The following is a 22,001-nucleotide window of genomic DNA, read 5'->3' as shown; positions in this document are numbered from 1 at the left end:
TGCTTCGGCTTCTTATATGAAGTTGGGAAATACGGATTTGTGGTGGGCAAACACAGGTAGTTAGGCTGTAAAAATAGTCCAAACACCAGTCTGGGCCTGTGGAGCATATTGTGGGCTGTTAATGTTGCTCAAAGGATCTTTCTACCCTTTCAAACCGTGCCCTAGATATTTTCTGGTGTTGCTGGCAGACATATTAGAATTCATACATATTTGTCTGAATGTGTGCAAGTGTATGTCTTTTGTTTTATCCAACAGTGTACTGTATTAATTGCTATATGTGAGTATAAACATCATAAAGTTGTTCCCGTTTGAGTAACACACGAGTTTTCTCATTTTCCATTTTGCCTTATGTGAGAGGTGCGACAGCGGCACGCTCTGACTGCTGCTTCCAGCAAGGACAGTCCCAGTTCTCAGGGCAGTCCCATAAAGAGAGGTGTCCTAAACTTTTACAAGCTGACAACAGCCTGGCTTCCACCAGCAGCCCAAAAAGCCACAGTCAGGTTTATATGCAGTAGTTTCACCTGTAACTTACGCAGCCACAGCATCAAACTGAACTGTGAAAGGCAGACTGATCATGCAGCAGCCTTCTTATCAACACCACCATGGTGCCCTTGAGTAAAGCACACAGAGCAGCATAGGATACCAAAGAGTGTACTGTGAGTTATATATATATATATATAAAAGAGTTTAAAACTCAATATCATAAGCAGAGTTGCAACAATTTCTGGGACTGCTATATTCTCCAGTTCTTTAATACAGTTTAATGTGCAACAAGGCATTTTCAATGAAACAAGAATCAAAAACAAGATTGTTTAGTATAATATCAAGCGTACACATAAAAGCATCAATGTGCCATTTACGAAACATCCACTGTTAATCCACTTGCAGACATGTTATGACACTAGTGGTGATTTTTGCTTGTCTACTGATTCTCCCCTGGCACCCTGCTGTACACGACAGGCTTGACGATGAGTACCCCAGCATAGAGAACTGGTGCTTACTGTACGTATACATTCAGATTAGTTTTCATATTGCCATGTAAACTGCCTTCAACAAAGTGAAACCAGGCTTGTGCAGCACCTACTGGAGGTCAACTATAATGCATATAAAACTGAAAACATATTAGGTTGGATGCCCCTGCACTAGAGGCTACTTTACACTTGAGCCCCTGCTGACTGGTCGTAATGATTGAAAATGTGTCACTCCACTAGAACTGCTATAAAAAGCAAAGGCATAATCGCCCGTCTGAGTCGCCTAGCTCGTGGAAAAGAACTGTCTTTCAGGCTGCTGTCTAACAGATTTGGCATTGCTCTCCATCCGTCTGCTCAGACACACAGCCTGGCAATGCTGGGCAGCATGGAGCCAGATCCGATTGCAGGGTTTACGCATGTTACTAACATTGTCATTATCCCCAGAGGCCTTCGGAAATGCCGTGCCCTGGAATAACTGCAAACAGGGGTGTACTGGGAAAGAAATTCAGCCCTGGACTTATCCGCTGGGACCGACCTGGGTGAGGAGGAGGGGTTGCTTGCTGGCCAGTAAGCCCAGTGCTGGAACATGCATGCAGCACGCTCTCATGCACACCCCAAATGACAGGCACACAGACTGGGCTGGTAAAGAGAAAAACTGGGCTGAACGGCCGGTGAAAACTTTATGGATCTTCTGACAGTCCACTGGGCCACTGATGTGGCGGCCCACCGGGATTTGTCCCGGTATGCCAGATGGCCAAACTGCCACTGACTGTAAAGCATAAGCAGGAATAACTGAGAACGGCTGGTCATTCCTTTGCTGATTTATGAACGAGTGGTTGACAGTGTGTGCCATCTGAGGGTGACTGTATAGTCGTATTCATGACTATATTCTCCTGGCTAATCAACACGTTGAGTATCTATATCTTTTTCAATCTCTGGGGTAAAGTCAAACTTTGTGCAGCTCTTTGATGAAAGCTTTTCGCGTCAGCTTGTCAAAAGGTCAGTTGTACTTCAGGTTGCAAACTGTAGAGTGAATCATCTCAGTTTAATGGCCCGTTGAAAATGGGATCAGAGAATTGAGACATAGAGGTCTCTAGACTGTAAACTATATCAGAGGAGAGCAGAGGAAGGCTGAAAGGATGGGAGCGAGGACAAAGTACTGTAAAAGAAAGAAAACGGGATACAGCAAAGAAAAGACTGCAATGACTAACGAATCTATGTGTCACAAAGCACTTTCACCCTCACAGTGGGAGACAGAGAAAGCAAAGGAAAGGCAGAAAGAGGGGACGGGCAGGGGGGGGGCAGAGACCAAAAGAGAGAGGAAAAAAGTCAAAGAAAGCTCATAAAAGCAGCATGCATCTCTTTAATTTTCACACTCGCCGTGACTTTTACAAGCTGCTGTGGCAGAGCTGGGAAGCGGGTGAGTAAACGGGGCAGGAGCAAGGCCCCAGGCGCCCACATCACGCTGCAACACACGACCTTGCTCAGGCTATAATGTGATCACAGGTGGGGCATTCACCCTGAGCAGAAATGATCCAAAAGCAGCACGGTGTAAAGGAACGTGTCGTTTCTAACACTCCTACGAAAGGGTGTTTGGCGACAACGCGTCAACACGTACGCTGGTGTTAAGAGCAGTGAATGAAGACATGAAGAGAGGGCGTACCTGAATATTTAACTTATCTTTCAATGCTCCACATAATCTGTTCTCATCTGCAAATGGGACATTTACAATAAGCAGGCATCCATGTGCTGAGTGTGCTGACGCTTGTAGCTGCATGCGCCTTTCAGGAGGCGTGTCAAGGTAAGTATATTTTGTGAGTGGGGGATGGCAAATTGTGTGGTATTTAATAAAATGGGTGTATGAGCTCCTTGGGTTTTGGCAGTGTCTCTTGATGTGTGTACAGGTGTGTGTGTAAGAAAAACAGAAGGGCATTTGTATTCAAATTTGTGTCTAGAAATTGGTTCTCTGTCATGTTTAGAAGATACCCAGTTTTTACACTGACTAGGAAAACCTCTCTTGACTCGTTTGTAAGTTTGTGGACTGATGTGACGTGTGAGTCTAAAATAAGTAATAGTAATAATAACAAAAAAGATCATGTTAGTGTTTGTGCATGGCTGCATGTACTTGTGTATAACTACCGTTTATAGTGTGTATGAGAAAAGAGCTACTTTAGGAAAAAACCCTTAAGGTGATTTGGGGCCAATAACCGTGTGTGTGTGTGTGTGTGTGTGTGTGTGTGTGTGTGTGTGTGTGTGTGTGTGTGTGTGTCAATCTGAGAGCTCTTTGGTGGGTGGAGGACACTGACACTGATGTCAAAAATGATACGGTAACAGCTGGAAAGTTCACTTTGCCTCCGCCCTCTGCACACTCTCTCTCTCTCACTGCTCCCCCTCAGGGCAGTAGTTCTGGTTGGCATGTGGCTAATTTGTCAAATTTCTGCCGTCTGTCTGCTTTTCAGGGTGTGCATGTTGCACGTGTGTGTGATTCTATTTTCTCATCTTGGGTCTTTGTTGTAAGTAACTTTTGGGCCAGGTCAGTGTAAATTTCCCCTTAATAATCAGAATTAAAATAGGTCTGAAAGAGGTTTTATTAGGTTGGCAGCCTTACACTTTCACCAGGCTCCGGTACAAAATCCATGCAAACACACTTTTCTGAGTGTGTGTTCAAGGCAGGTCAGATGTGATAAACAAGATTACCTCTCCTATAACAGTTAACTCTGGACATCTCCATTACCTCCATGTGCTGTTTGTGGACCCTGTGAGCACTACAGGGAAATCCAACCACTCAGATGACACAATACCCCAAAAATGTTGGTCATGAAAACTGAACTGTTTTATTTGACTTGTGCATCATGAAACATAATTAACGCCTGTAATAAAATTTCTAAAATCTGTCAATCTTTCAGGAAGCCATTTTTTAAAATTCCCTCTCATCCAACAAAGTCTAGACATAGGCAGGCTGACAGACGAAAACCAATCAGACAGTTATTTACTGCCTTGCTGGGCTTCTCCCAACCACTCCCTGCTGCTACTGTTGATAAGTTAGGTAGAGGAGACGTCACTGGATTCCTCTTTGATCCTCACTATCTCTGTTCATCTCACCGTCTTTATAAACCACAGGACAAGCTGCGTCTCCGAGCTCTGTAAATCTTCTATGTGCTGAGCCACTGCTCATCTTTCCACTGCCCTTCATGTCCTCTCTCTCTCTCTCTCTCTCTCTCTCTCTCTCTCTCTCTCTCTCTCTCTCTCTCTCTCTCTCTCTCTCTCTCTCACACACACACACACACACACACACACACTGTTTTCCTTAAGGGGAGCCTTGTTGCTGTCATTACATCTCCCACCCTGATGAAAACCTCACAGGACCCAGCAGCAACATTCCTGCTTGTTTTACAACCTTCTGTCTACTAATAGCTCCTTACCCAGCTGCCTTCAAACAGAGCCTCTGTCATTTTCACCCTGCCTGTCACTGTCTTGCATTCACATGCACACAGAGTACAGATGCAAGAGAAATTATAGGCCATGTTATTATCTGTTTATTTTCTTCCATCTTTTTCTTGGCGAAGCGTCTTAATTTTAATTGTCAATCAGGGTTTTCCGTTTCTTCTTGACACAGGAAAAATGTACGAAAACAAGATGATGTTTCACATCTGTGAGATAGAGAGTAATTCATGATGGAAGAAAACAACAGGCCTTCTTGACCTGCACATTCACACAGCCCGGTGACAGCAGGGCTGGAGAACATGTTGAATGCAGCCCAAAGATTACAAATACACTTTTTGTGACGTCAAGTCCAGTGTAATTAAGTTAAGCTGATGTCCAGCTAATGAATCATCGGATTCCGAGCAACCTAGCCTGTCGACACACTCAGCGTCTCAAGACAATCTGTTCTTTAGTCTTGAGGTTATTGTCTGTCACAGATGAGTCTCCTGTTTGCATTAAATGCTGATTGAGGAGACATTCAGATACTTTACATACTTAAAGTAGCAATGCCACCAGGGCTGCAACTAAAACTTAGTTTGGCTGTTGATTAATCTGTAAATCGTTCTCTCAAATTCCATATTAGTCTACAAATCATGAAAAAAACGGTGAAAAATGCCTACTATAATATCTTCTGTCCAAACCCAAAAATATTCAGTGTCATGTCAGATGAAGAGAAGCAGCAATTCTCATACCTGAGAAACTTTCTTCAATTGACTAAGTGCTGTAGCTCTAAATACCATAATGACATTGTCTTAAATGGATGTAAAGAGGAATTCATTACCTTCCTAATATTCAGTGTCTCTAAGTGTTTTCTTTTGTACCTGCTAGTAGTGATGAACTTCTTGTGTAGCTTGGAAGAGGAAACCCATCACTCCCAATTCCACCCCCGAAACTGCACAAGCACCTTAACCCAGCAGTAAGAGCTACTTGTGAAGTGACAAAGACGAGAACCCACAAACACTGATTGGTCAAATAGTTGAGTAGTTGATGGAGACAAATTGAATTATCAATAATTTTGTGGAGACTTACCCTAAACTTAACCAGTGCTTACCTAACCCTGACCCTGACCCAAGTCTTCACCTTAAAATGTAATGATTTATGTTTCGGGCACTGGCTTTTTGTCCCCATAAGGAAGGCGAGTCCCCACAATGTCATTATGTAAACAGATTTATGTCCCCCCACACACACACACACACACACACACACACACACAAGACAAAGGGCCTATTGAATGCAGTATGGTAACAGCCCTTCATAATAAAGGTAAGCTGCAGCTGAAAGAGAGAGCACACAGCCAGGTCCAAAGTCTTCATGAAACTGGACATTCGATAGCTGCTTGCGGGGCTGTTTGTGTGAGATTGTGACATTGATACCTTCTAATAAAACAGCCAACTGCATCCATGCATCCAGCCAGTGGAAAAGGTCACTCCTAATAGGTCACCCTCGGACAGATGGGCACGGACAGCCAGGGGGGTGCTGGTGTGTGTTTGGGGGTGTGCTTATTCCCTGAGAACTATCAGGCTCCACAGGCACTATTCTGCTCCCCCTCTTACTCCTTTAATACACGCTGATATTAAAGGTCAAGTGAGAGAGGAAGCAGTACATACACGCACACCTCATTTAGACCACAGTCACCTCTGATTGTTACGGAAAAACATGGTAATAGAACAACTATAATAATAGAAGTAGTAGTCTATAGGTTTGTACACCAGCCTGACTGTATGACTTTGAGCGGAAGGTGGCTGTGTGTGTGTGTGTGTGTGTGTGTGTGTGTGTGTGTGTGTGTGGTTGTGTGCGTGTGTGTGTGAATACGTACAGCATGTGTGTGGTAGGTGGGTAATTTTGAGTCATGCTGCGTTTACCATCTTTCCTGGACTACCCCTGTTCGTACAACTTTGTTAAATTACTCCCAGATTTGGGATCAGTTAACACACACACACACACACACACACACACATACACCCACACAACCCTATGTATAGCATAATATGCTTGGAGAGGGTGCGTTACGCTCACCCATATCCCTTTGCCAAGTTCTGACAGGAGATTCACAGCATGTCTATTAATTCTGAATGAATGTTCATATGATCCGTCCATGGACCACGTCTGGCCCTGGATTTTCTTTACATAATGAGAACAGACATCGCCTTGAATCACATATTTTGCTGGAGAGGGCCAGAATGCTTTGTCTCCCTCTGCCTTGAGACATGCATAACTAACATTGCATGGCATGTCATATCATTTCTTTAACTTCTGTCAAGGAACAAAATTATATAATATGTTAACTTTGTTCCAGAAAAAGATGCAATTAAGAGATGAAACATTAACATTCATGTGTGAAAGCTCCGCTGAATTTTCCAGTTTTGTTCAACAAGACTGAGCAGAGGATAGCAGAACAGGTGGGAGATGGAGGATATCATGCAACATGGGTCAAAGGCCAAATCTAAACATACATGATACATGTTATTTGCTTTGGCTCGCCGCACCACAGGGCCTCATTGTTTCCCCCCATTTCCCCTTTTCATCTTAGTGGAGCATGAATGAATGATGCTCTGATGGAAGGCAGGGTGGGGGCAGCAAGACCTGGTTCAGGTGAAGCATTTGGCTGGAGTGAGGAGAGCTACGGCAAATTACACATCCAGCAAAATTGGGCACATGTGAAGAAGCTAATATAGAGAAAGGAGAGAAGAAATAGGACAAAGAAGGTAACGAGACAGACAGCTCGGTAACTCTCCACAGGGAAATGCTGCTTATTTTAAGAGAGGAGCTATTTTTCTAGAATAAAGCTGTAGCTGAAAAACGAAAAACAGAGGCTGCGCTCAGACGAATTCAACCTCATGCCATGCAGTTGCTCTGTGACTGAATTCTCTGTCCCCCTCTTGAATGTGAGCACTGAGTAGTGGGATTTTGTTTTGTTGCATGTGGGTGGAGGCATTCTTTTATCACAGTAACCATATATTTTTAATCTGAAGACAGTGATATAAAGCATTTTCACTTTTCTGGAAGTTCAAATGGAACCATTATTTTTTTTTAAATGAATGGAGGGATCCATTTAAAAAAAGGATACATAATCATATCAAACACCCTGACTAAATGTACACACAAAACTTTGTGTGGTTAAAAAATAAACTGTCACTTCTTGTATTTAAAGTTTTTTTTTATTATTATTTAAAGCCAGTGTAAAGGCCTCACATGTGCGGTTTGGTATTTGGTATTTAAACTCCCGATTCTTTGCAGCGCCATTAAAATATTTCACATTGTCAGCTGCCCCAATTTAAAAGGACCCTGTGGGGGTCATGCATTCAGCCGACCACATATAATGTCTAATCTGCAGGGTCATCCTCAGCAAAGATATCTATGAAGATAATCATATGTGCTTTACAGCAGATTCTTCGGCTTCACTGGTTCAGCGACACGGAATATGAATACCTGGGAGGGAAGTAAGTCTGGAGGGAGTTCAGCAAGACAGATAAGACCAGGCTCGAGCATCTCAACAGAGGCCAGGCCTTTCATCTCAATGCACAGGTCAGATGTTAAGAGTGGGTCAATGCAAGTGTGGAATAAGTGTGTATCATCAGCGCTCCATCTCCAAGAAAATCAAGAAAACCAAACATATTCTCATGTTACGACATAGAAAACTAAGAAAAGTTGTGCTGATGCACAGCACTGAGTCAGCTAAAAAAATGTAATATTCGTCATATGAAGCATTGCCACTCTAGTACTGGCCAAAGACCTCACTGTGTGGTTTTTCACAAAAAAAAAAAAAAAAAAAATCCAATTAACGACCTTTTATTTAGTCACTGAACAAGACAAAAGATCCAACCCTGCTAACAAGCCCTTATGGATGCCAAAACACCACGTCAACAATTATTTTACCAGTTCCTAGCTGTTAGAAAAGAGCATGCATGGAGGCAGTGTCCAGCATAGGCCACTAACAGCAGCACTTAGCTGGACAAAGTTTTAGAGTGCAGGTGGGTCAATGAGGCCTTTTCTCTGTTGGCTACAGTCAACAAGCATCTGGTTGCAAGCAGGCAGAAAAACAAGCCCTCAGAGCATTTGAGAGCAACTATGACGTTCAATTAATTAAAGGTTAATCATCACCGCATCTCTCTCTGGCCAACCTGAGAGGGTTGCGGAAAAGCAGCACCAAGGGGAGAGTGAAGTGGGGAAAGGAGAAGGGAGCGGTTAAGGAAGCATAAAAAGAATGTAACACAACAGGATGCCAATGAATGAAATGAGAGTAGAAAGGATGGAGCAGGAGATGGGCTTTCCCTCTGCCTTGAAAAGTGCACAGTTCAGCCATGCATGCAGTGGGTTGGACGTGTCCACGATCTAAATGATGCATGTATGTTTCCATATATGTCCAGGGCCAACGACTGCGGCAGATCTTCTCTCTCGTGTCAGTCTGCTTCAGTCTGGGTCACAGGTTCAAGCAAGAGGTCCATCATTTCTCTTAAAGGCCTTTTGAAGTTGAGTTGACTATGTTTGTATCCAACCACAAGCTACTTGACAGAAATGTTTTCAAGGATCACATTCTTAGCAAATATGTTTTAAAATACAACAGGGTGCACACCTACACAACACCCATACATACATGAGAAAAAACAGTTTTTTGGCTTATTTGCAATTCATGCCATGAACTAGAGTTTACAGGAATTAAGTGTCTTAACTCCAAAAGTGACTACAGCAGTAACAACAAGCAGGGAAAGAGCAGTAAAGTGCGACAAACAAAAGGGAAATGCTAATTAGAACTGTTGAAAAAAAGAAGAAAAAGCCCCAAAAAGACAAAAAACATCCTGATGACATAACAACTTTCATCATGCTGCAGGAGCGGACAGCAGGAACAGACATATAGCCTAAGAACAACAGAAGAGATAAAGACGTTTCAAAGCTTTCATCTCTGCAGCGCTGTTATCTGCTCATCATATCACAGCCCAGAGCAGCAGAACAGCTTCAATCACAGACACAGACACACACACACACACACACACACACACACACACAGCTCTTCTTCTCTGGCCTGCATGGACACGGCATACCTGGGATTCCTGCGTGTATGTGTGTATATGTTAGTCGTCGGAGATGAGAGAGAGCAAAGGTTAAAAAGAGAGAGAAGGAATAAGAAAGAAATGATTATCAAAATCATCAAGGAATAAGAAAGACGGGAGATGTGATGAAGAAAAAAAAGTCTGATCACGGTATATCTGTTAACTTTTTGTGGCTTAACAAATCAATGAATCATTTCAGCGTTAGCAAAAAAAAAAAAAAAAACTCTTTACCCACAATGGGCTTGCACACACATGCACGCACACACGCAGCATTTCTTGATCAATCAGCAGCCAGCGCACGCTGCCGCTGTCCTGTTCAGATGCAGAACAACGCTCTGTGGGTGTGTGTGTTTCTGTTTGTGTGTAAAGGCAGAGAGGGGATATATGTAGAGACTTGTCTGTTACACGTCTCAGATGGCACCTCAGGGTCGGATATGATTTCTGACTAAAACACACAGACACACACCTGCTCTGAGACAGATTTCACAGATTACGCAGGCAAAATACAAATCCCCCCCCCCCCCCCCCAGTTTTAAACAGGCAGAGCTCAGTGAGTGAGTTGGGGAGAGGGGTTGAAGACCATGTCACAGCACTCATAAGCAGACATAAGGAAACTGGAAGCTCCTCAGACGCCTTGGGCGAGGAACACATGCCAGTTATCCTGCATGGTGTTTCAGATTTTAGATGTTGCAGATGTTTCTTGGGTGGAAAGGAAAAGTTCCCTCCAGGCCTAACAGAACACACTCATCACTGGTGTCTTCTGATTTCTTTTCATAGTTACTGCTAACTTAACACCTCATTTTGTAAGGAAGATAACTTTGTAACATAAATTACAACTTGAGTAAGTGATTAAGTCACTAGTTATCACTCACCTCCAACCGTCTAAAGACTCAGCACTACATTATGGTTGAAGATCAATTTTTCTCTGAGCGCTCCATAACGACTGCTCTCTGTATGAAGTTTGAGCAGCTACATGTGGAGGCTACCTTGGAGGATCACTTGTACCCATGAATATGGATTTTGATATGGTGATATGGAGCTAAAATGCATCAATGGTGAACTTAACTACCATCATACATTCTACCAAGACGTACGGCACTTATTCTGTCAAAGCCAAATCTTGCTCTATTAATGAAAGTGAAAATAATTTGCATATCCGCTCTGTGATTTGATCCAAAACTTAATGGCTTCTTCTTTGGCCCATGTAACACCCCTCCACCAAGTTTCATGAAAACCGGGCCAATGGTAGTAGTTTTTTCCTAATTATGCTCCACTTCAGTCTTACGGCCTCTATTATCACTAAACCACAGCCTGACATTGGGCATAATTAGCACAGTGAAACTACATTAATCTAAGCTTCAGAATTCCCACATGCCCATGTAACTCAATAGGTAAGCACAAAACAAAAGGATAGAGTTTTCTACCTCAGCACTCCATCTGCAGCGCTCCCGAGAAAACCCGAGACGGGAAAAAGTGTGGAGAAACAAAGAGAAGGTGGAAAAGAAAGAGTGAGGGAGCGACGAGGGAGCAAAGAGATGGAGGGAGATGAATGGTTGTGTTTTCGCTTAGAGTAAAGCTTTTCCAGGCTACATTTTTTGCAACAGCGGTGTAAGGTATCCCGCTGTATAATCCTCTGGTGGTGACAGACACAGAGAGATGGAGGGAGTGAGGGATGGAGGTGAAGGCAATGTGTGTGAGCGTGGCTGTGCGTGCGTGAGAGGCCACATGCTTGCAATAATGTTCATTTGTCACTGCGTGCCTACTGTATGTCGATGCAGTGAGTGCATGTGTGTGTGCATGCGTGGTTTGACAAGCCATCCATCCCCCTCTGAGAGCAAATTAGTCTTGTTCACCTTCAGAGTCCTGCTCTCTCTCCATTACGCTGTGAAACCCATTTACACTCACTCTGCACTGTAAAACCCTCTGGTTCAACTTCAAGTTGCGCAGCTGCACAAATACTCAATTTAAATCACTTGTGACCATAAGCTGATTAAGTGGTTTTTGGAGTCTCGCACACCTGGGGATATCATGGCTGGACTGACATGGTTATTACAGCGAGATGCATCTCCAAGACAGTTAACTTTATCTTTTTGTTCTGGCACACAAGCATGTACGGTTTATGGAACGATGAGGACAGCAGGTCCAGTCATCTGAAAACTGTAGATTTAAAAGTCATTTCTCTGAGGTGTACTTGATTTATTTCATTATTCTATTCATTAAGTGGTCATTGCTAAGATATCTGACACAGTGATGTTCATTTCCATGGATCATTTCAGATTAATCTAGATTATAGGGCTTCGATTAACAAATCACAAAGAGATGTCAAAAAATGGTGACTCATCATTGCTTGTCACAGCTCAGTGTTTCTCCATGATACAGCAACAACAACAACAACAACAACCAACAACTGTTGAACTAACTGGATCATTTGACTCTTTCAACACAACAACCATGCACCTTCCCTTAAACGTTAAAATACCATATGGACAGAGTTCTCACACAACAAAGACTTGCTTTTGTCTTTCAGGTGACCCCCCTTTGCTTTCCACATCGACTCCAATTCTGCCCTAATCTATTTTGCCTTTATCACGGTCTTCTCCCCTGGGAGACAACAATGCCACACAACAGCCAGTCCATTAGCCTCAGGACTGGAGGCCTTATTCAGAAGGCCTGTTCACAAACTCAGAGGTTCTCTTCACAAGCAGCAACCTGGGGTCTGAAGGGGGAGGGGAGATAGCCAAAGGGAAAGATCAGTCCTCAGCCCTGTGAAGTCTGCCACTGCAGGTTAGCTGGGGTCAGGGGGACAAATTGTCAAAGCCCTCATGCTCTCAGTATCTGTTGTGGGGGCCCAAGGCATCTTGTCCCTCCACAGACAGCCAATGTTTGCAGGGCCAAAAGGATACGGCAACGCAGAGAGCTCTTCCTACCTACACTTTAGCTTGAAGAGGGCGGGAACACAGCGCAGGTGACAGCCACCAATGTAAATCACTGATGGCTCAGACTGCTTTCATTTGTTGTATATTGTGTGCGTGTGTGTGTGTATGAGTGAGTGAATACATGAATGAGAGCTAGAGAAACAGACAGAAAAAAGGGGTCTTCCAATGCTGGATCCCATCATGGTTCCAAGGTTAGGTCAGCTTGGAGTTGAAAAATAATGAGCCCAAAAGACTTCTTTGTATTGATTAGAGTGCAGGTAGGAAATTGGCTAAATGAGCGGCCACACATCTGGTCAAACACAGAGAGGCAAATCCAGTCACGCACCATGTAAACCCGAGAAGGCCGACGTTTGAGGCCGTGATTACTACTGCTGACAGACCAGCGCCACGTCTGCTCTATCCTCTACAGAGACAACCTGCACAATGTAGGTGCTGTGTTTCAGAGAGAGAGAGAGAGAGAGAGAGAGAGAGAGAGAGACAGAGACAGAGACAGAGACAGAGAGAGAGAGAGAGTGCAGTGACTACAGATCACTTCAAGAATCTTCCATTAAATCAAACCAATGAATGTGTATTGCCCTTCAAAATTTGCTATCAAACACTTTTGCTTGTCACTATGTCTGAGGTCTAGCCAGCAGGTGGTCTGTGCTCTACGGTACGGTCACACATGCATGAATGCAGGTGAATGACCATCACCTGCTCAGGTGAAATTCATCTAAAAACTGACTGAAGTTGAACTTTACACGATGCAAAGATGCAATTTTGCTCACATGCTTCTCTAATCTCACCTGTGAAAGCCTTCTCTGCCAGACTAGAGCAGGCAAAGGACTGGGACTTGTAAAGTGTGTGAATATGTGTGTGTTCAGACCAGAGGACCTTGAAAACATGCTATATGTACATGCTTCAATACAACGTTGCTCAGCTCAGCAGCAGCCTGAGGTAGAACATTTTTGTTTTTCACATAACTGAGAGGAAAGGATGATCACTTGGGGAAGAAATAACGAGTTAACAAAAATGACTGCAGCATACTGGATGTAAGATCTCACCTCTGTTATCGTACTCGTATCTCTAACTATGATCCTTATCTCCATCAGGACTGTGCTTTTTTCTGAATGGGATGAGGAGTTGTACAGGAGAGGGACATTAATCACTGACATGAACATGGAGGTCAGCAGCAGTTCACTGGGTGGAAGAGACGCAGGCAGAGGGAAGGACTTTGGAGATAAGGAAAGTGGTAGAGAGGGGTGAATACAGAAAATAACAACATCAACTCAGTTGGGCCGGGAGCATGAGCTGATTTTAGACTTCTGAGGAGTCCATTTACACAGACCTAATGACATAAACACACCGAAAACTCGCCATCCTTTTGAAGTCTTGTACATCTCTGCCTCTCTTGTTTACTCGTTCATTTTCTGGGTAACAGCATTATTCCCATCAGCCCAAATTTCTGCATTTAAGTGTGGCATCCCTGCACGAACTGCATGCATGCATGTGTACGTGAGTGTGTACAAATTAGCTGCATTTCAAAGCAGGTTGTTGAACTGTAGCGAGAGCCATAGGTATGCTACTACACTACATCCAATATGTCAGAGCTGCTCTAAACCACATGTACTTCTGTGTGCACACACACGCCTACATACACCACATGGCTGAGAGGGTCCTTGTGTGTCTGCCCCTCTCGCTGGTTTGGTTTGCTATGAGTGATCTCCCTGCTGAGTTGTATTTGTTTGTTGGTTCGTTCTCAGAGTTCCTGTTTGCGGAGGTGAAACTCTGCACGCAGCTCACAGAGCAGGACTGAGAATCTACTCACACAGCATGCTGTGATTTAAGGCAGGATAAGAGGATGGCGTCCCCTTGTTAGTGTAATTTACTACAAGCGCTCTCCTTATTTTCCAGAAACTAATTTTAGAGAGAAAAAAGTTTTTCCTCCCCACCACTTTTCACCTTGTTAAGTCTGAGAGCAAAGCGGCCTGGCTTTGCGTGTTTCTGCACAACGAAGGTCGCTGGGGAGAAGTTACGGACTCGTGAGGGAAAATTACACACAGTATCAGCAGCGGAGTTTATTTGGTGCAGCGTTTCCCTTTTACTGTACAGTGCACAAATATTTCTCACAGAGAACACCTTCCTATATCTGGAGCTTGTTTCAGACTTTGTTTAAGCTGAAATGGGTAAGTTTCAGGCACTCGGGCCGCTGTGCTTTGGTAATCCTCCCCTGGGAGTGTGACTGTTCTTGGATCAGTGACCATAGCAGACTCCGTGAGGCCAAAATGAGTGGGCTATAAGTTAGAGTGGAGCAGGAATTCTCCACACAGTCTGAAAAATGGCTGGGATAAATATGAGTGGAGCCTTGTCTGAGTCTGACACACACACACACACACACACACACACACACACACACACACACACACACACACACAGGGCTGGACAGTCCATTGGTCTGTGCTGGATCAAATTAGGTTTTGAGCACCTAGATTTATCAATATATGAACCTTAAGACGTCTGAAAGAAAACTCTGAGAGGTATGTTCATACATCGACTGTTCCTGATCCAGGTCCGCCCAGTCGAACTGTGAGCCGAGGAGGGTTTCAGCGTCGGAAAAAAACTCATAAATTATCTGCGGTAAGTGAGTGAGCGCAGAGTTCAGGCTGGGGGAACTACAATATACTCAACCTGGCATACAGTAGAGCAAAGAGAATTGCTTCACATTGAAACCAACACACTGCCCCCGAAATTCATTCAAAATATGTAGTTTAACTGAATTAAGTAACAACAGTTTTGCTCAAGTAGAAGGGGAAGAAGTTTTATCAAGATATGTACTTCAGTTGATGAGTAATGCAAAGTTATGCACAATTACCCCATTTAGCTTAAATACTAATGTCTTATAAAAACTGCAATATATAAGATGGCCATATGTTTTGTGTCTGCAGAGTAAATACTGCCCTCAAATAACTGTAGTGGAGTAAAATCTACCTCACATTTGTACTTAAGTACAGTATTTGAATACATTTATTAAGTTAATTTCCACGAATGCAGCTGTGTGAGCCAAAAACATCTTGAGTAATGGATGAGGATGTAAAGCCCACAGCACAAAAGAGGTCAACTCTAAAATGTTTTTAATTACAAAAGCCTTAACTGAATTATTAATTTATACTAATGTATAAAATATGAGAAACACCTGTTCTCTTTTCTCTGACATTTACTGGCCTAAGCCATGATGAATGGGTGTGTGAGAAAGTGTGTGTCAGGCTGACGCTTGCCTAAAACAATGGTGGAAAAGGGGGGAGCTTATATTTGATCTGGTGTGAATTAGAGGTGAATCAGAAGGGGGAGAGGGAGGTGGGACGTCGTGAACCACGGTGTTAAAGGCCAGCTGACCCTGGCCTGAGGCTTCGGAGCTGGGGTTGACGAGGGGAGCAGAGCCCTGGAGAAGAGAATCTGGATGGCTACAGTATGTAAGGGCTATAAAAAGAGCCATAAAACGGGGTCAAACAGAGGTGACACAGAGAGGTCTGGGAAAACACACCCCGACACACTCAGCATCCTTCACTCCCTTCTCCGCTCGCTCATTCACTCATCAGTGTGTCTGTCTCTCTTTTCTCCAACCACTGGATCTGTCATCCTCTTGTCCCTCAGCTCCCACTCTCTCCATCTCTCACTGTACTCATCTGCTCTCATTCCTTTTGTTTTACAACGCCAGAAGCCCTGCTGGTTTCCTTTATAGTCATCTAGATTGAAAGCTTCCAGGTACAGCGAAGATGTCTTCAAAAAAGGTTAATTAAAAAAAAAAAAAAAAGAATTCATCTGCCCTTCCTGCTCAGCTGGTGATAATTACAGCAGCTCTGTCCACTTATGAAGATTAAAATATAAATATCAATTTGAGAGCAGCAATGAGTCTCAAAACCTCTGCAAACTGATCCTGGAGTGTGTTAAAATGCCAAATATTTGCTTGTTCCAGCTTCTCAAATCTTTCTTAACTGATTTTTGAAAAACTAATTATCAGGAAAATGATCAGTGAGTAACTGATAGTGAAAATAACACATTGTTGGAGTGCCAACATTTACAGTACCTTCAGTACATCTGCAGGAGACGCTGCATCTAAAGCATGAACGCGGTTTTCTTTGGCTTGTTAAAGCTGAGAAAAACTTCCCTGCGATGAACCCCGACCTCTGTGCTGCCTTGTTCACTCACCCATCATATTAGGTGCCCTCCCTCTCTCCCTAAATCCATCTCTCCGTCCTATCCTCCCTCCCTCTCTGTCCCTCCTTCCCACATGCAGATCCAGAGACTGATAAATGCTGCTACTCCATTATCCCTGACAGCCCTTTCTCCCTCTTTTTTTTCCTTTCATCCCTCCCTCCCACATTCCTTTCCCGCTCATCCTCGGTCTCTGTCTTGAGGCCCGCTCTGATTACCCATAATCCGCCCCAACCCCTCCGCCCTCCAGATGATGTGTGGGCTGCGATCGGCCTAGCACTGTCTTAAATTCATGTTGATGAATGGTGATTTGACATCACATCAAGATAAGCAGTTAAAAAGATGCCAAGGGAGGTGTAGAGTGCCTGACTCAAACCTGCCCGCCTGTCACGGATAGTTCTTAGATGACTGCGCAGGCCTGGATGTCCCATAATGTGCATGTACGTGGATTTAGTATTCTTCACTTCATTTATCTATGCGATCATCCATTCATTCCTCTATTTTTCCAGACATCTTCCTTTGAATGTGGCCAAATAATCAACCTGGGCTTCTTTCCATTGTGATTTTCTCTGCTGGCTCAACTTCGTACTGACGTCTTCAGTTTTACATTGCATTACATCACTGCCAATAGTCCCACATCTTTAATAAACATATACGATTCACCACATCCGCCTTTAGGAGCTCGTGTTTAAAGACGCGACAGACAACAAGTACAACCCTGCTTTTTTTATGGCACCACATGATAAGATGGTAAGATAAATTACGCTGCCAGACCTCACATGTTCCTGATAAGTCTCCATTGAATAATCAGTGGATTGAAGGCTCTTTCAGAGACACTGTGAGCCTTTTATGGAATGATGCCCTTTTATATTTCTAAATTTAGAGCCTGATACTCTGCACCAATATTACTCTTCTGACCAGCTGTCCCAAACTTCATGCTCAAAACTAAGGGGAATCGTACTTTCAGCCTTTTAGCTCCAACACTGTGGAATCGCCTACCCTCCCTGTCAGACCACATGTATAGTTTCTATAAGTGTGCTGCTTTCAATTCCTTTTGGTTTGATTTGTCTTTCATATTCTGTTTTGTTTGCTATATTGCTTTCATTGCTAAGTATCTGTTCTATGAATGGAATTTTTACTTGCTCTTTTCATGCACATTTGTATTACCAGCTCTAAAGCGCTTTGTAACTGCAGTTTGAAAAGTGCTTAAATGAATTTTATTAATAAAGTTAGCAAAAAAAAAAAAAAAAAAAAAAAAAAAAGACTGATCACAAGTTACTTTGGTTAGATGAGCCTTTCTGACAAACCACAAGTTTGGTCTGGGATTATACTTAAGGTCACTGAGAAAATACTGGAAGGCCCTAAAGGCAATAATACTTTGCTCTGCATTGCTATCCCAACAGCCTCATACAGGACGCAGGTATATTTCACACACATTTCACACTGAAACAGCTACTGAGAAGGTCCACGGTCACAGTTTGGACACAAAGTGTAGCACATTGTAGCCATGGGGAGAGGGACCGAGGGAGACACTGTGGCCATTTACCCACGCTTAACACTGAGCCCCAACACAACCTCCCACCCATCCCAGCTGGCCTTGACCGAGACACGGAGCGCACACACACAGTCCTCCTCTTGCCACCTGCCTGTGGAATGTTCCATGTGCGCAGCTGTGTATGTATGAGGCTCTCTAATTGGCCTGCATCAGCTCAGGTTGGCTTGTTGAGAACTCTAATTGATTGCTGTACTGACCCTCCGGGGGGTGGGGGGTGGGAGGGGGGGGTGACTGAAAGCTCATTAGTCCCTGAGCACGACTGGCTCATGACCTGGCAGGGCCGGGAGGTAGCTGCTGCATGTTTGAACTTTAAAGGTACTGATGATAGAAAATACAGACTGGATTCATTATCTAGTCCTCTTAAGTATGTGCTGAGTATCACTGGATTTCATTCTGTTGGCTCCTCTTCCTGTTTCCTGTAATAGTGTCTCTGTGTGTGGCAGTGTTGTGCAACTCTGTGTCTCAAGCATCATATTTTGAGTGATTGTGCTGAATTTGGCAGACGATGCATTCAAATTCAAAAGTATTTCCCTTCAACAACTTCAACAACTTAACTGTAGCAACTAGTGTTGGCTTGTGATAGCTGGATTGATTACAGATTTGTTTCAAAGATAAGGCAGAATTTTTTTATTAATTCATCTGGACTGAACTATTTGACTGTGAGTTTTTTGATCTAACTTTTTTCATCATTTTTGCAACAGCCAAACCTAAAACACATTAAAAATAAAGGAGATTTGTAATTGTTCAAATCTGATGAGCAAATTCAACACAACACTACACACAATACTGATATTATTGATTGAAACTCACTTTGCAAGCTTTTTCTTATTATTCTACTGTAAATTGTTAGGAAAGAAACATTAATAGAAATGGAACTATGTACTTAAAAAAATCTCCATGATGAAATTCAAAGCTCATTTTTCTCCTTCATTTCTTCTTCCTCTCATCAATCAGCACCCAGAGGCCACAGTCAGTCCCTGACGTCATGCTGAACAACTAGGCTACTTATTCCCTCATTCTTTCCTCGGGGTTCACCTCCCTCATTACCACTGATAGAATACAGACATACCCCTCCTTGTCAAGCACAGATACAGTAACCGATGATGATTAAAATGCGCAAGTCATGTGGCACAGTTTTTGACTTCACATTCACACATTCTGACACTTCATAATATCTCTGAGCGTGTTTGCTGTCCCATGGGTGGGCCCTCAGCGCATGCCATGGATCTTTGGAAGCAGATGCCGAATACATTATAACCCGCTGGTATGTTAATATACTCGCATCGTTCTTAAGATGCTAGTTCGACTCGTGTGCATCGTAAAGTGATGAAGCGATGCATGTGTGCTAACCCGAACTCTGCAAAATGGCAACGTGTGTGAATGAGCCAACCGGTGAGGAATGTGGGTCACACATGATGTAAGTCAGCATGCAAGCCTGAGCACACACACACACACACGCACACACTTCACGCTCTCTTTTCACCAAGCCACAAACAAACTCAATTCACAAGTGCTGTTGACTGCTTGATATGTGTGTGTGTGTCCGCTCAGCGGATTTGTATCTGGTGAGTGGGTTGAGTTTCATCTTGCGCGCTATTTCTAAGCCATCCTGTTTTCAGCACTTAGAATTTGACATGCTAACTAGATACTCTTACTTTTACTCTCCCTGCCAACAGCCAGTTGCTCTGAAGGCCCACCCCAGTGCCAGATTTAGACTCATTAATGACAGCTGTCACACACGGCGCACCGTGGGAAGGAGAGAGGGAGTCAACGAAGGACACAAACTTCATGGAAGGAAGCAGGAGGGTTTATAAGAGGATGGATAAATGGATGCATGGATGGAAGCTGTGGTTCGAGGGGCTGTGGCTTTTTGCGACTGACTGTTTCTGGGGCTGGCAAAGCAATTACACTAAAAAACCAGGACAAACACGACTGAATCTGTCATCTGTCAACATCGTGTGTTTTGAACATCAACCCTGTCCAGTGGCTGCTTCTCCTGTCCTCGACCGATTAAAACAGCCTTCTAGATTTTCTTTAAATTGGGTAACTTTTCTCCAGTGATTTAAGTGAGGAAACTTTGATAATCTATTCGCCCTGGAAAACAAGTGGATATGTTCAAAAGCTAATTGCCTTTGGGCCTGGCGGTTAGGGCTGCAACGATTAGTCGACGTAATCGATTACGTCGACAACAAAAATTTGTCGACGCGAAAATTTAAGCGTCGACTAGTCGTGTTATTGTTGTAAATTGCTGTATGATAAAAACACACAGGCCGCTTCATGCTCATCTGTAACTGCAGTGCACCACAGGAAGTGCTGGGGGCAGTATCGCTCGCCGTTTACATCCCGCAAGGAAACAGAGAAGAAGAATGTACGAATTATGGCGGAACGGACAGAAGAGGCTCAAAAACTCCGACCTAAAGTTTCCAAAGTCTGGGAACATTTCACTGAAAATAAACCAGCGAAACACGTTAAATGCAAATTCTGCGGAACTCAACTCTCATTCCATGGTAGCACTACGGCGATGCACGAACACCTTAAACGCCGACACCCCGGAGCCACTGTATCATCACGTACCGCAGAGAGGTGAGTTCACAAATAACGTTGATACCTAGTAGATGTTTTGAAATTACATTGTCAAGACCTGGCTCGTAGGCCATGACAAAAAATGGTGAGACAGAGGTTTGTAGTAGAGGTTAGCAAATTTATTTAAATCATAAAGCAACTAGACAATGCTAACTTGTTAATTAACCATCAGCCTACGATGCACGTACATAATACGTTTGTGTCGTACGTCTATCAGTCGGAAAATCATGGAAGAAGCTTGCTTAGAGAACGCTAGTTCACTTACGTTAATGCGTACTTTACGGCAGTAATCAGTGAATTACAGGTAATTCATTACAGGAATTACACAGTCACAAATAATAACCCATGCAGACAGGTCATCGCAGCTGCCTTAGATCCACGATTTAAGAAACTGAAATTTCTGACTCCAGAGGAGAGGTTCAGTGTTCAAAATAAAGTCCAAGCTCTAGCCCTACAGTCCATCCAAGGGGCTGTGAAGAAAAGAAATGCCAGTGAGACTGACAAACCCCTTGCCTCAGCTGAGAGAACTTTTTCAGCTCTTGATTCACTGCTGGGCTGTGACTCCTCAACAGACAGTGACATTGAGACCAGTGAACAGGATGCTCACAACCAGGCTATCACAAATGAGGTAAGATTTATTTATTTGAATAATAGTGCTTTTTATGGTAACATTCCAGAAATTGTCATAATGCTTAATTTCATTTGTTGTCCCATGGCAGGTGCTGATGTACTTCGGAGAGCAGCCTCTTTTCAAGACGGAGAATCCCCTTTCTTGGTGGAAGTCAAATGAGGCAAAGTATCCAACAGTTGCATCACTAGCCAAGTCATTCTTGTGCATTCCAGCTACCTCTACACCATCTGAGCGTCTCTTCTCTGCAGCTGGAAACATCGTCTCAAAGAAGAGAGCCAGCCTCACACCTAAGCATGTTGACATGCTTACGTTCCTGCACTGCAATTTAAAAAAATAATATTTCCTTTTAGTCATGTTGGCCTTAAGCTTTGTTTGAGTGTGTAGTCTTAAAAAAGCCAACTGTCAAAATGGATGTTTTGTTTTATTATTTTTTTACTTTTATGGACTTAATTGCTTTAAGTAAAAACAACTCCTTAGTTGGTTTAAACGTTATTACCTCCTCAACCTGCAAGGTTAACTGGTTAACTGCAGCTTTTTTGAGTTACTTGTTTACAAAGAATTTTTGTTAATACCACTTGCACTTTAAGTTTGTATCATTTAATT

At 43.3% G+C, this 22,001-nt stretch overlaps 1 protein-coding gene and 1 long non-coding RNA gene across 2 annotated transcripts in view; one reads left to right on the top strand and one right to left on the bottom strand.

Annotated features, from left to right (window-relative positions):
• ror1 (receptor tyrosine kinase-like orphan receptor 1) overlaps nucleotides 1-22,001 on the bottom strand; it is a 125,206-nt gene that overhangs the window by 65,585 nt on the left and 37,620 nt on the right. The gene's annotated exons all lie outside the window — the stretch shown is intronic.
• LOC143318621 (uncharacterized) lies at nucleotides 20,571-21,769 on the top strand. Its single transcript, XR_013077020.1, has 3 exons — nucleotides 20,571-20,767; nucleotides 21,340-21,395; nucleotides 21,487-21,769. It is a non-coding gene; the product is annotated as an uncharacterized LOC143318621 (long non-coding RNA).

The sequence above is a fragment of the Chaetodon auriga genome, chromosome 3 (genome assembly GCF_051107435.1).
Source record: "Chaetodon auriga isolate fChaAug3 chromosome 3, fChaAug3.hap1, whole genome shotgun sequence".
In the NCBI taxonomy this organism is placed as follows: domain Eukaryota; kingdom Metazoa; phylum Chordata; class Actinopteri; order Chaetodontiformes; family Chaetodontidae; genus Chaetodon; species Chaetodon auriga.
The sequence above is the reverse complement of the archived record's forward strand: the minus strand, read 5'-3'. Positions and strand labels throughout refer to the sequence as shown.